Below are 11,982 nucleotides of genomic sequence, written 5' to 3'. Positions count from 1 at the left end.
CAGAAACACGTCACGAACCAGAGTTGAACGCCCAAAACACATTACAACTTGGCGTTCAACTCCAAGAGAAGCCTCAGCTTGTGGATAGATCAAGCTCAGCCCAACCACACACTAAGTGGGCCCCGGAAGTGGATTTATGCATCAATTACTTACCCCTGTAAACCATAGTAGCTAGTTTAGTATAAATAGAACCTTTTACTAGTCTATTAGATATCTTGGATTGTATTATTCAATCTTTGAACGTTTAGTTCTTAGATCTGGGGGCTGGCCATTCGGCCATGCTTGGACCTTTCACTTATGTATTTTCAACGGTGGAGTTTCTACACACCATAGATTAAGGGTGTGGTGCTCTGCTGTACCTCAAGTTTTAATGCAATTACTACTATCTTCTATCCAATTCGATTTATTCCTGTTCTAAGATATTCGTTGCACTTCAACTTGATGAATGTGATGATCTGTGACACTCATCATCATTCTCACCTATGAACGCGCGTGACTGACAACTATTTCCGTTCTACCTTAGACAGGGTGCATATCTCTTAGATTCCTTAATCAGAATCTTCGTGGTATAAACTAGAATTGATGGCGGCATTCATGGGAATCCGGAAAGTCTAACCTTGTCTGTGGTATTCCGAGTAGGATTCTGGGATTGAATGACTGTGACGAGCTTCAAACTCCTGAAGGCTGGGCATTAGTGACAGACGCAAAAGAATCACTGGATTCTATTCCAACCTGATTGAGAACCGACAGATGATAAGCCGTGCTGTGACAGAGCATTTGGACCATTTTCACTGAGAGCATGGGATGTAGCCATTGACAACAGTGATGCCCTACATACATCTTGCCATAGAAAGGAGTGATGAAAAACTAGAAGGAAGAAGTAGGAAAGCAGAGATTCAGAAGGAACACAGCACCTCCATACACCTATCTGAAATTATGTTTGAGAGCACCAAGTCTTTGGAGCCATTGTCGATGATCACAATTTTGTCCACCACACTCCAACAAGCATAACTTGAGTTACAAACGTTTAATTGATACGTCTTTAGTGGCATTAAAAAGCTAACTTTTAGAGCTTTCGAATGATATATAATAGTATACACTTTTTTTTCCAAACCATATGGCCTTAGTGGTGCAAAGGGTGAAGGAAAGCCTCCATGCATGCTGCCTTAGTGGCGCCTAACTTGGGATTCTCCAAGTTAGGCGCCTACCTTGAAGAATTGGATGGTCCCCACGCCCAATTGAAGCCAACAATGAGATCTTTTATTAATTTTGATTAAAACTTTATTTTATTCAAAAATAGGAAAAGATATTATTTAGGTTTAGAGAATATATTTTACATTAATTAGGATTTGATATAAAAGGGAAAAGATCAGCCCTTCGGGCACTCTTCTCTCTTACGGACCTTATTCTGCACTTTACAGGTTTTAGAATCCTAGTTTTCTCTCGGAGCAATAAGTAACTAAACCTTCACTGTTAAGGTTAGGAGTTTTGTTTATTCTATGGATTGATACTATTACTCTTCTATTTTAATTAACGTATTGATTTCAATTTCAAGAATTTTTTTTCGTTCTTTATCTTAAGGATTTGGGTAGATCGGAATTAAATTACTAATTATCTGGACTTAACGAGATACGTGACATATAATCCTCTTATATTTGGGTAATTAGGGTTTTTGTGGCTAATAAACTAGAATTGGACTTAAACCTCTAATTGACATTAAGTGACCAAGGAACATTAAGTGACCAAGGAATTGGCAGTTAACTAGGTTAGAAAAGACTAAATTACTAAGGAATTAGGGTTTAGTCAAATATAGTTTGCCATAAATTGAATCTTGCATGATTAAAATAGTTGGTAAGAAATAGAAATCCGAAAGATAAACAACTCTGAAACCTTAATAGTTTTCTTCCATATTCCTCACGTCAATTTATTATTTGCCTTTAATTCTCTAAATTTACTATTTAATGCTATTAAACTCGCAACACCATTTTCTGCTTGTCTGACTAAGTAAATCACTCAACTATTGTTGCTTGATCCATTAATCCTCGTGGGATCGATCCTCACTCACCTGAGGTATTACTTGGTACGACCCGGTGCACTTGTCATTTTGATTGTGAACTTTAAAATCCACACCAAAAGCTATCACTTGACTCACTCTCCTCAGGTTCTACTTTTGATTTTAAAGCTATTCATTTTTTCTTTGTGTCTTAGCTTGTGTGTGTGGTTTCATGGGCTAGAAGTTTTCCTCTTAACTCATCATATGTTACTGGACTCAGGTTGTTACTCTCAGCTAGGATAGTGGCTTTTGTGTCCCATTATTTTATAAGGCTTCTAATGACTTTTCTCACTAGAGTTTGTTTAGTGTGTGTCAAACCCATAGCATCAAGGTTGTTGATGATGATTGAGAATCTCTCAACCATCTCATCAATGCTTTCTCCATCCTTCATGGTGAATATTTCATACTCTTTTCGCAGCATATCAATCCTCGTTTCTTTGACTTGTTTGGTGCCTTCGTGTATGACTTGGAGTTTCTCCCAGATTTTTTTTGTTATCTTGCATCTAGACACCTTTCGGTACTCTTCAAAACTGATAGAACAGTGTAGCAAGTTTATAGCTTTAGCATTCAGTTCCACCTTCTTTTTGTCATCATCATTTCATTCGGCCTCTTCCTTTAAAATCACCACTCCATCAACACTTGTCTTTGTAAGAATTTTAGGACCATTCATAACTATCTTTCATATGTTGTAATCAATTGATTGAATGAAGATTCTCATCCTTTCTTTCCAGTAGGCATAGTTATTCCCATTGAAGAAAGAAGGCATGTTGTTCGATTGACCCTCTGTTAGGGTATAGGCCACTTTGGTTGTACCCAAGTTATTTGCCATTGGACCTTTCCTCCAAGCTATGAAGCTTGATTCTTGAGGCAGGGCTCTTGATACCAATTGAAGGATCTAAAAGGCTTAGAGAATGGAGGGTTGAATTTATGGTCTTCTTTAACTTTGAATAATTTACCCTTAAAATCAGAAATTAGAACTTGGCTTCTGATTTGTTTGCACAGTGGATAATGCAGGAGGCAATTTTATTTTGTCTCATAAAACCAGATAAACAGAATAGAGCAGGGAAGAAGAATGTGACACAGCCATATATCCTAGTTCAGTTGCCTTGTGCAATGCAACATACATCCAGTTTCCACCACAACGTTGGTGGAATTTTCACTATCATTTAAGTATTACATACACCAATTCTCTAGGACTCAACATAATCCTATCTGAGACTCATCAAGCTTTAACGTAAACTTGATTTGGTAATACAACTACCTAAACTGGACATACTAAGTGCTTACCCAACTTAGCAAGGGATACCTCACAGGAATTTGATATAAAATAGAAAAATAACCAAAAGAAATCTGAAATCACTCTTGCCTTTTCTCTCAAGTGTTTCTCTTAGCCTTTTTTACTCTATGACTTTTTCTCAATACCTCTCTTTCTTGCCTTTTACCTCAGAATACAAAGAAAGATATACATTGAAACAGAAATACAAACAGTAAACAATGAAGGAGATGATAATTCACAGCCTTTGTGCTATAAGTTGAATAGGATTCAACTCTTTCTGAAGAAGCTCTTCATCCTGACAGAATGTTTCTTTGATGCAGAAATACTATTCAAAATGTTGAACTCTTTCAGTGAAGCTTTCAAAACAAAATCAGATTCTGGTTCTCTATACTTTATTCTCTAATTAAAATCAGTTTTCCCTTTTGTACCTTGCTCTAAACCAATGCTAAGGTTCCTTCAGAGGTCAATTTCTTGGTTCTTGAATCACATGTCATATTTTTCTTCTCTTTCTTTAATTAACCTAAAAAATTAGGGATTTTAACTCTGATTATTTGCTTGACCGAGGAGGACAGAGTAGCAGAAATTTGTTTCTCAGTGATAAATCCAAATACAAACCTTTGAAATTATGTTTTGGCTCTAAGTAATAATGTAAACCATTGATTTACAGTAGAGAAAATTCAGCCACCACTTTTTTTTGGTTACCCGAAATGGTGGTGCAGAGAGTTGGAGAAGAAGTGAAAAAACTAACTTGCATGCAAATGGAAACAAATTATCTTTAACCTCTGAATTAGCTTAACATGCTTTTGATTTGCTTGATTGGACATTGCTTTTTTGTTTTACTTTCTCTTTCCTTCTTCTTTAGTGTTTAAGTTCGAAGGCGAAGCTCTCTCTCTCTCTCTCGTGTTTGCCCAAAGTGAACTTGTGAAGCTTAGCTTCAGGTAGCTTCTCTTTGCTTGATTGATATTGGACTTAGTTTTTATTTTACTTGGATCACTTTGCTTTATTGGTTTGGACTGCAACAAAAACCAAATGGGCCTGCACACTTGAACCAATCCATCAAAAACTATTTGGGTTAACAACCCAACTTAATCATGTTTTTCATCATCAAATTGTTAATTATTTTTCTAATTCAACATGTTTAATTTTTATTTGGAAATAAAAAATATTTTTATTTTATAATAGAAAAAATCCCCCTTAATTATGGTAAAAAGATAACACATCACTTCATACGTTTTTTATACCTAGATTTCGAATGTTTGACATTTAAATGTTTCATTTTTTTTGGAAATATACAATAAAAAATAAATGAAAGCAAACAATACCTCTGTTAAGTTTTGGATATTTTTTTAAATAATTTTAGATATTTTTTCTCATTCAACATTTTATTTTAAAGTTAGTTAATTTGTTAAAATGTTACCTAGATTTCTAATGTTAAGTATTTCAATTGTTATTTTGAAGACAAACTACAACATACAACTCCGATAACTCGGCCCATCTCATGGTTTTAAATGTCTCTTCCATTAAGTTGAATGTTTGTTTTTGGGAATTAAAAAAATAAAAAGAAATGACAAAAAAAATGCGACATATATTACGAATGTTCTGTACTTGTTATTTTAAATACATCATATGCAACTAAACATAAAAAAATCAAAAAACAATATGCACAACCCCTACTTACAATATACTAAGAATTTCCAAAATAGTTTTAATAAAGACATGAATCCACCATATTGTTGGGGTCATTTATTATAATAGGTCCACTAAAGCATTCATTTACAATAGCTTGTGGAATGTTATTTTCTTCTATGTCAACTGCATCCTGAAAAAATTATGGAAAATTGAAAGAACATCCACAAGTTACATCGAGTAAGATTCAAAAACTGTAGAAAACATAAACATTCGAAATAACTAACGTAGACGCAAATCACGGATGCATTTTTCTTCTTTTTTTCCATGGCTTTCTTGATTGATTAGTCCAAACCTGAAGGTTGTTGTAAGTCGTCTACCTGACAAGGATGCATTTTTCTTCTTTTTTGTTGCATTCATACGGAATATTATGAGTCACAGAATCAAACACAACTCCATAAGTACTGCACACAACCTCATTAGAAACTAGTTTCTACTCATCCATTTTCAAACAAAATGCCTCACCCTCTTGTAACACAACACAGAACCTGCAATCACCCTTCTTTATAAATTTCACTTGGTGAGTCTAAACATATTGTAACTGTACTCTTGTTAAAATTAGTTCTCAATGGTAGAGCTAGATACACAAAGAATAACCTTTTTAAAGTCTGCGACGTCGTCCTCCAATTTATTTTGCTCTTTGTTTCCAGGAATATTATCATACTTATGGACAAACTGAATCAAGCTACTCTTGCCATGTAAAAATCCACCATAAAATGTGTGTATACTTTCACTTTCTTGAATACTCCTTATACCAGCCCAAAATCACCTTGGAATTGAAGAAGATTGGAATCCACACCCCTCAATTATCATAAAAGTCTACACCAAAAATATAATTGAAAGAAACATTGTCAACTGTGCAAATAGAAACATCCAAAAAATATAGAAAAAAGAACATCTAAAATATGCAAAAAGAAACATCCAGAAGTAATTAGCAAATAAGTTTGATCAAGGTGACTAGCAATGAACCTGAAATCCATTTGTTGTGACCTAAGTCATAGGTTTATATGAATTTGGGTCACTCACTCTCGAATGAGGCCACAAAACCAGAGTTCCATATGTTATCACTCATGTTAGCATGCAAATCTTTGTAGCGAGAGTAACCTACACAACAAGAAAAAGCAATATTTGTAACAAAAAAATTGTTACAATAAACCAAAATTTGAAACAAAAGAATTTTGTAACAAAAAAAGGGGTCGTTGTAGTATGTCCCGTAACAAAAAGTTTTTGTAATAAAAAATGGAACTATTACAATTCAAAGTGATATTTTGTAACAAATTTTTCTAATACAAAAAACCAGAAGTCGTTACAAAAGTGGTAACAAATTTTGATCTTCAAGGAATTTTTAGTGACAATCTATTTTTTCCTATCATAAAATTTTGTTACAAAATGTAACTTGATTTTGTAACGTTTTTTCTTTAGTTACAAAAGCAAAATAATTATTTTGTAATAATTTTTTTAATACAAATTGCATGCGTAATTTACTAAATTATTTTTTAAATTAACTAATATATTTACTATTTTAATAAGCAAGTCTACATTTATATATTATGCAAAAACATACATAATTCAAACATGCCTCATTTAGCTAAAATTATTTTAAAACAAAATAACTTTAGTGAGTACATTGATTAGTTCTACAAGTTATATGTCTTGCATAAGTTTAACCAAAAATTAAAAGTTCTAACATAGATTAATGTCTCTATGAATCAAAATATTCTTGAGCCCTCAAGGTAGCATGTGGTCACCATTTCAGCACTCCTGTAAATAAGAAAAACCAAAACAAAAAAATTAGAAACAAGATATAACACTAATTATAATTTTTTCCATTAAGTTTTATCCAAAATGTTTAGAAAAATTTTGGCAGAACCTCTCCTAAAACTTGGATATTTCCACCGTCTACGGTTCCAACAAAAACAACCAATTCACAACTTATTTTTCAGCCAATACAAAACCAAATTTATCAAACCAAATAATAGGACATTTGTCATTTCTCAACCGTGACACAAGTAAAATGTCATAAATAGATTCATATACAAATTAAACTATACTAATAATATAGGAATCATCTAGAAAAATGTATTAAAACCATAAGCAATTTTAGGAGTACCTTTAGGGTCTAGTTTCTTTCATTGTCAAAGCGCGCTATGAAAGAGTTCACAATAGCTTGTTGAGCTTCCAATTGAGCTTTCATTTGAGCTAATAGCACTTCTTTTTCCTTTGTTAGCTCCTCACGGTCTTGTATTGCCTCTTGAAGTTGTGCTTGAATCCTTAACTTAGATTATGAAACCTTTATGCCATAACTTGCACCACTTTTCTCACCTCTCACAAGTAAAAAAACTCCATTTAGAGTGAGAGAATTTTCCGAATCATAGGATTCATTGATCATACAGATAATATCATCCTGCACAATCTAATTTGTGATTTAAAAATAAAGATAAAATTTAACTTCCATGCAACAGTAAAAGGAAAAGGTTAGTAATGTTACATCAATTTGTTTAGAAACCAACGAGCTTAGTATCTTTGAACTTGTACAAATTTTACTACATAACCTCAATTAGGCTAAAATTTAGTTTGGAGATTCCTAACTTATCTGGAAACAAGTGTGCCTTGGTTGCAACTCAATCGCTATTCAATTTTAAGAGTTGCAAGCATTGAAAGTTGATGCATATTTTGCTGAAAACTGGTTCTTTTCAGCTTTGATCACCAATTTTCAAAAATTCACAACTCCCAATTCTTAACTTCTAAAATTCTGAAATTTTAGAGAAATAAAACAAGTTAATCAAATTTTAAAACAAAATTTATTTCGCTCCAAAACTCAGCTTGGAGGAGCCGCGGCAAAACAAACAAGTTGCTGCCCTTTTTGAACTATTCTGCTGCAAGACAGATTTGATGACTCAACTTTAAAAATTTTCCATAAATTGTGTATTTAACGAAAAGACCTCAAATTTTCTAGTCCAGCTCTACATATTCCCAAGTTTAATCTAGACTTGGTCTCAAGCAATTATGATCACCACGGAATCAGTTATAGCTTTTCAAAGTTTTTGACTTCATTTAAAAGTAAACCAGAAAATCAGATTTTATAATTCAATTTTAAAAAATCATAACTAAGTCTCCAGTTAATACGAAACCTTCAAAATTGAATATTAATAACTATGCTTGTTGTAGTTTGCTTAGCTCTTAATCTCATATCATTCCAATCTCTATTAAGTTGCTGGTTATTTTTCAAAGTTGTCGTTTCATTTCAAAACTCAGATTTTCAACAAGTAGTTTAGTGTTTCAAAATTCAACCCCTTTAGTACCTATCAAAATCAAATCTCAAAGCAATCACCAATCAATTCCACCACCATGCTAGGAGCTTCTGGGGTATCTTCTTCATGATGTGTCATATGCATTGTCTGTTATGAGTATGTGGTAAGACCTTTTTTAATTGCACCAAACATGGCCTTGCATTGGTCCATGATGATGCCCTATGGCACAACTCCCATACATTTCACCCAACGTGTAAGTATCCATTCAAAGCTTGGGATATCCTCATTTCCTAGAAGAGCATAACCAAAAAAAGTAGACTTCTGGTGCGGAATTTATAACCACAAACTAACTGACAAGTGCACCGGGTCGTACCAAGTAGTACCTCAGGTGAATGAGGATCGATCCCACGAGGATTGATGGATCAAGCAACAATGATTGAGTGATTAGCTTAGTTAGACAAATAAAAAATGGTGTTTGAAGGTTCAAAAACATTAACAGTAATTCAGAGAATCAGAAAAGCAAGTAGTGAACAAGTTGTGAATAATATATGGGAAAAACAGTTAAGGCTTCAAAGTTATCTATTTTCTGGATTGACTTTTCTTACTAACTATTTTAATCTTGCAAGATTTAATTCATGGCAAACTATATGTGACTAAACCCCAATTTCTTAGACCTTTTTAGTCTCCTCTAAAGTTCATCAACTGCCAATTCCTTGGTCACTTAATTCCAATTAGAGGGTGAAGTTCAATTCTAGTTTATATGCCACAGAAATCCTAATTACCCAAATATAAGAGGATTATATGTCACGTATCCCGTTAAATCCAGATAATTAGAAATTTAGGAGAATATGTTTTCAAGCTATTATTCAAGTAAAGAGCTTTTCCACGTTCTAATGTCACTGAAATCACGTCAATTGGACCTCTGTAGCTCAAGTTATTCCAGTTTGAGTGCAAGAAGGTCAGGATTGACAGCATCATTCGCTTTCTCCCTTTTCTGCTACAAAACTCCATCAAATCCCTCTGGATGCTACCTGAAATAAATAGAATTGTGCACAACTTAAAGTAGCATCCATAGTGGCTAAAAGATATTTAAATTTTGATTTAACTTAGCAATTCAAGTGCAAATTCACAAGGAAAAGATAGATAAAATGCTCACGCATCAACTTCCCATGGTAGTTAACACCGACAAAAGATGTAAATGGTAGTGCATGCCTACAATAAAGCCAACCACCAATAATGAAATAACACATTTAAGAAACCATAATGTGTTAATGAATAAAATTAAAATATAAACAAAAGTATACATACTTATTTTTTTGTATGTGGTATGAAAAGATACCATATCGCCAAAGTATTCATACGATGCTCTACACATTTCATCTACCCAAAGTTCACTTTTCAACTTGTAACTCTCATCAATGTCTATTGCATAAAGAAGTTTGGGTTGATATCTTTCATTCACAAGAAATACTTTAACATTTTTTCCATGTCAGCATTATCATCAGTAGAACGGAATTTGCTTATAATATAATTCCTCACATCCTTTTTTAAGAAACACAAGTTTGAAGAACCATCCACTTCATTAGCAAGTGCAAAGTAGGTTTTGTTGGGTTGTATGTAAGTCTCATCGTTATCATCAATGACACACTTAGCATGGATGGTAAACTATTTGTATTCATGGTATTTAATTGATTTTTTAGAAGAATAAGGATGGGAATGCCTAAACTCTAACCTCGACACTATCCAATTCCCTTTTTTCCTGTCGAACATAACACACATCCTTGCTTTGCATTTTGTAGCAGTTATTATATTTTCTTGAGCTGTGCCCTCACACAAGACGTGCGATAACCTTCTCGACTACAACTAATAGATTGGTTAATTGGTACCTTTTGTTTCTTATTCGTCTTATCAAAATTTTTATTTTTTACTTTAATAACAAACCCTACTTTCTTTGCACAATTCGCATAAAATTCGTGTTCCCGCTCTAGCAAATCAAAACACATTCCTATAGTTGGAATTTTCTTTTAACGAATATCAATGTGATCAGACATCTATAAAATAATTTAAACACAAAAAGAGTGCTTATGAAGCTTTTGGCTGATTTTTAAGTGTTTCTTTGTGTAATCACAACCTAAACATATATTCGGGTAACATAAAAAAATAACCCAAACATAAAAAATCAACTTTTGAAAGATGAGTAAAAAGAAACATCTGAAATCTAATAACTAATAAACGTTCAAAATCATACTAAAATCCACTATATAATAAAAATAAACATCCAAAATGCATGCTAAATAAATATACGAAATATACTAATAGAAAAAAGAACAAAACTACAACCAAAACATTGAAAAAGAAACTTTGAACATGACATAAGAGAAACATCCGAAATCTAACAATCAACAAACACATAATATCATATTTAAAACATTCAATATATAACAAAAAGAAACATCCAAAATGCTTAAAAAATGAAGATACAAAAACTGGAAAAAAATGTCCAAACTCAACTGAAATGTGAACCATTAGATAACACAGAAAAAAATCCAAAACATTGAAAAAGAACATCCAGAAAAAGAAAAAAAAATCCAAAATCAACCAACCAATAAACATGTAAAAATCATACTAAAATTATCCATTATATAACCAAAAAAAATCCAAAACGCCTACTATATAAACATACAAAATCTCATTAACAAATCATACAAAACGAAGTACATGAGACTACTAGAAAAAAAACTGAGTAAACTACTATTTCTATTCATGAAAGTTCAGAATGCTGAAAAATCTACCCATAAAAAAATAAAATTGACTTTATACCCACAAAAGATATACTTTTGCAGACAAAATTATCCGTCCTAAAAATTAAATAAAATTTTTAAACTACTTTCTAATATAACTTAACTCTAACTTCTAATATTATTCTACACTACCATTCTCTTCAAACCCTACCACCATTTTTATCCCCAACTACTACCATCACTTTCGCCATCACCATCACCAACACCATCTCCACTTCTCCTGGACCGGTCCCAAAGCACCAATTTCTTTCCGGTCCGGTTTGCCAAGAAGCAAACCCTGTCTCTGTCTACAAAAATCTTGAACTTGATAGACTCTCTAAAGCATCAGAATATCTCTAGCAGAATTCTACCTGTCTCCTCCCACTCCATCATCGTCAAATCAAACCATGAAATTAAGATCGTTGAGAACGGCGCGTTCAGCAAAAACATCGACTTTAATCCACCAACCATCAGCACCGTCGCGCAACATTCATTAGCCACTGCAAGTCAAACTTGCAAAGCATGAGGACGCGGTCTCCATCGAAGACTAAACTCCACGATTTTACGGGAAGATTAGAGGAGAATTTCATCCATTGGTGGTTGTTGTTGTCGGAGAAATAGAGGGCGACGAGTTTGGTGAGGACCATCACCAATGGCTTCAATGTCTGGTTTTACAATGGTACTTTTTAAACCCTTCATCGCTTCTCTCATTTTTTGTTACCCATTTCTGATTTAACGCTAAAACCATAAACAAGTTTTGAGCCTTTGAAGCTTCGGAGGAGGATAGGAACTCTAGTGTGTTTTGGGTTAGTTGTTTACTTTGCGATTTGAAATTTTTGGAATGAATATTTGTGCTTTGAAGGATGAAACAGAAAGGGAGGATGCAACGGAGTTGGAGTTTTGGAAGGGGGGAAGGCGAGGGAAGCAGAATTTGCA

This window comes from Arachis duranensis, chromosome 7 (assembly GCF_000817695.3).
Source record: "Arachis duranensis cultivar V14167 chromosome 7, aradu.V14167.gnm2.J7QH, whole genome shotgun sequence".
NCBI classification, from domain to species: domain Eukaryota; kingdom Viridiplantae; phylum Streptophyta; class Magnoliopsida; order Fabales; family Fabaceae; genus Arachis; species Arachis duranensis.
This window is presented reverse-complemented; position numbering follows the sequence as displayed.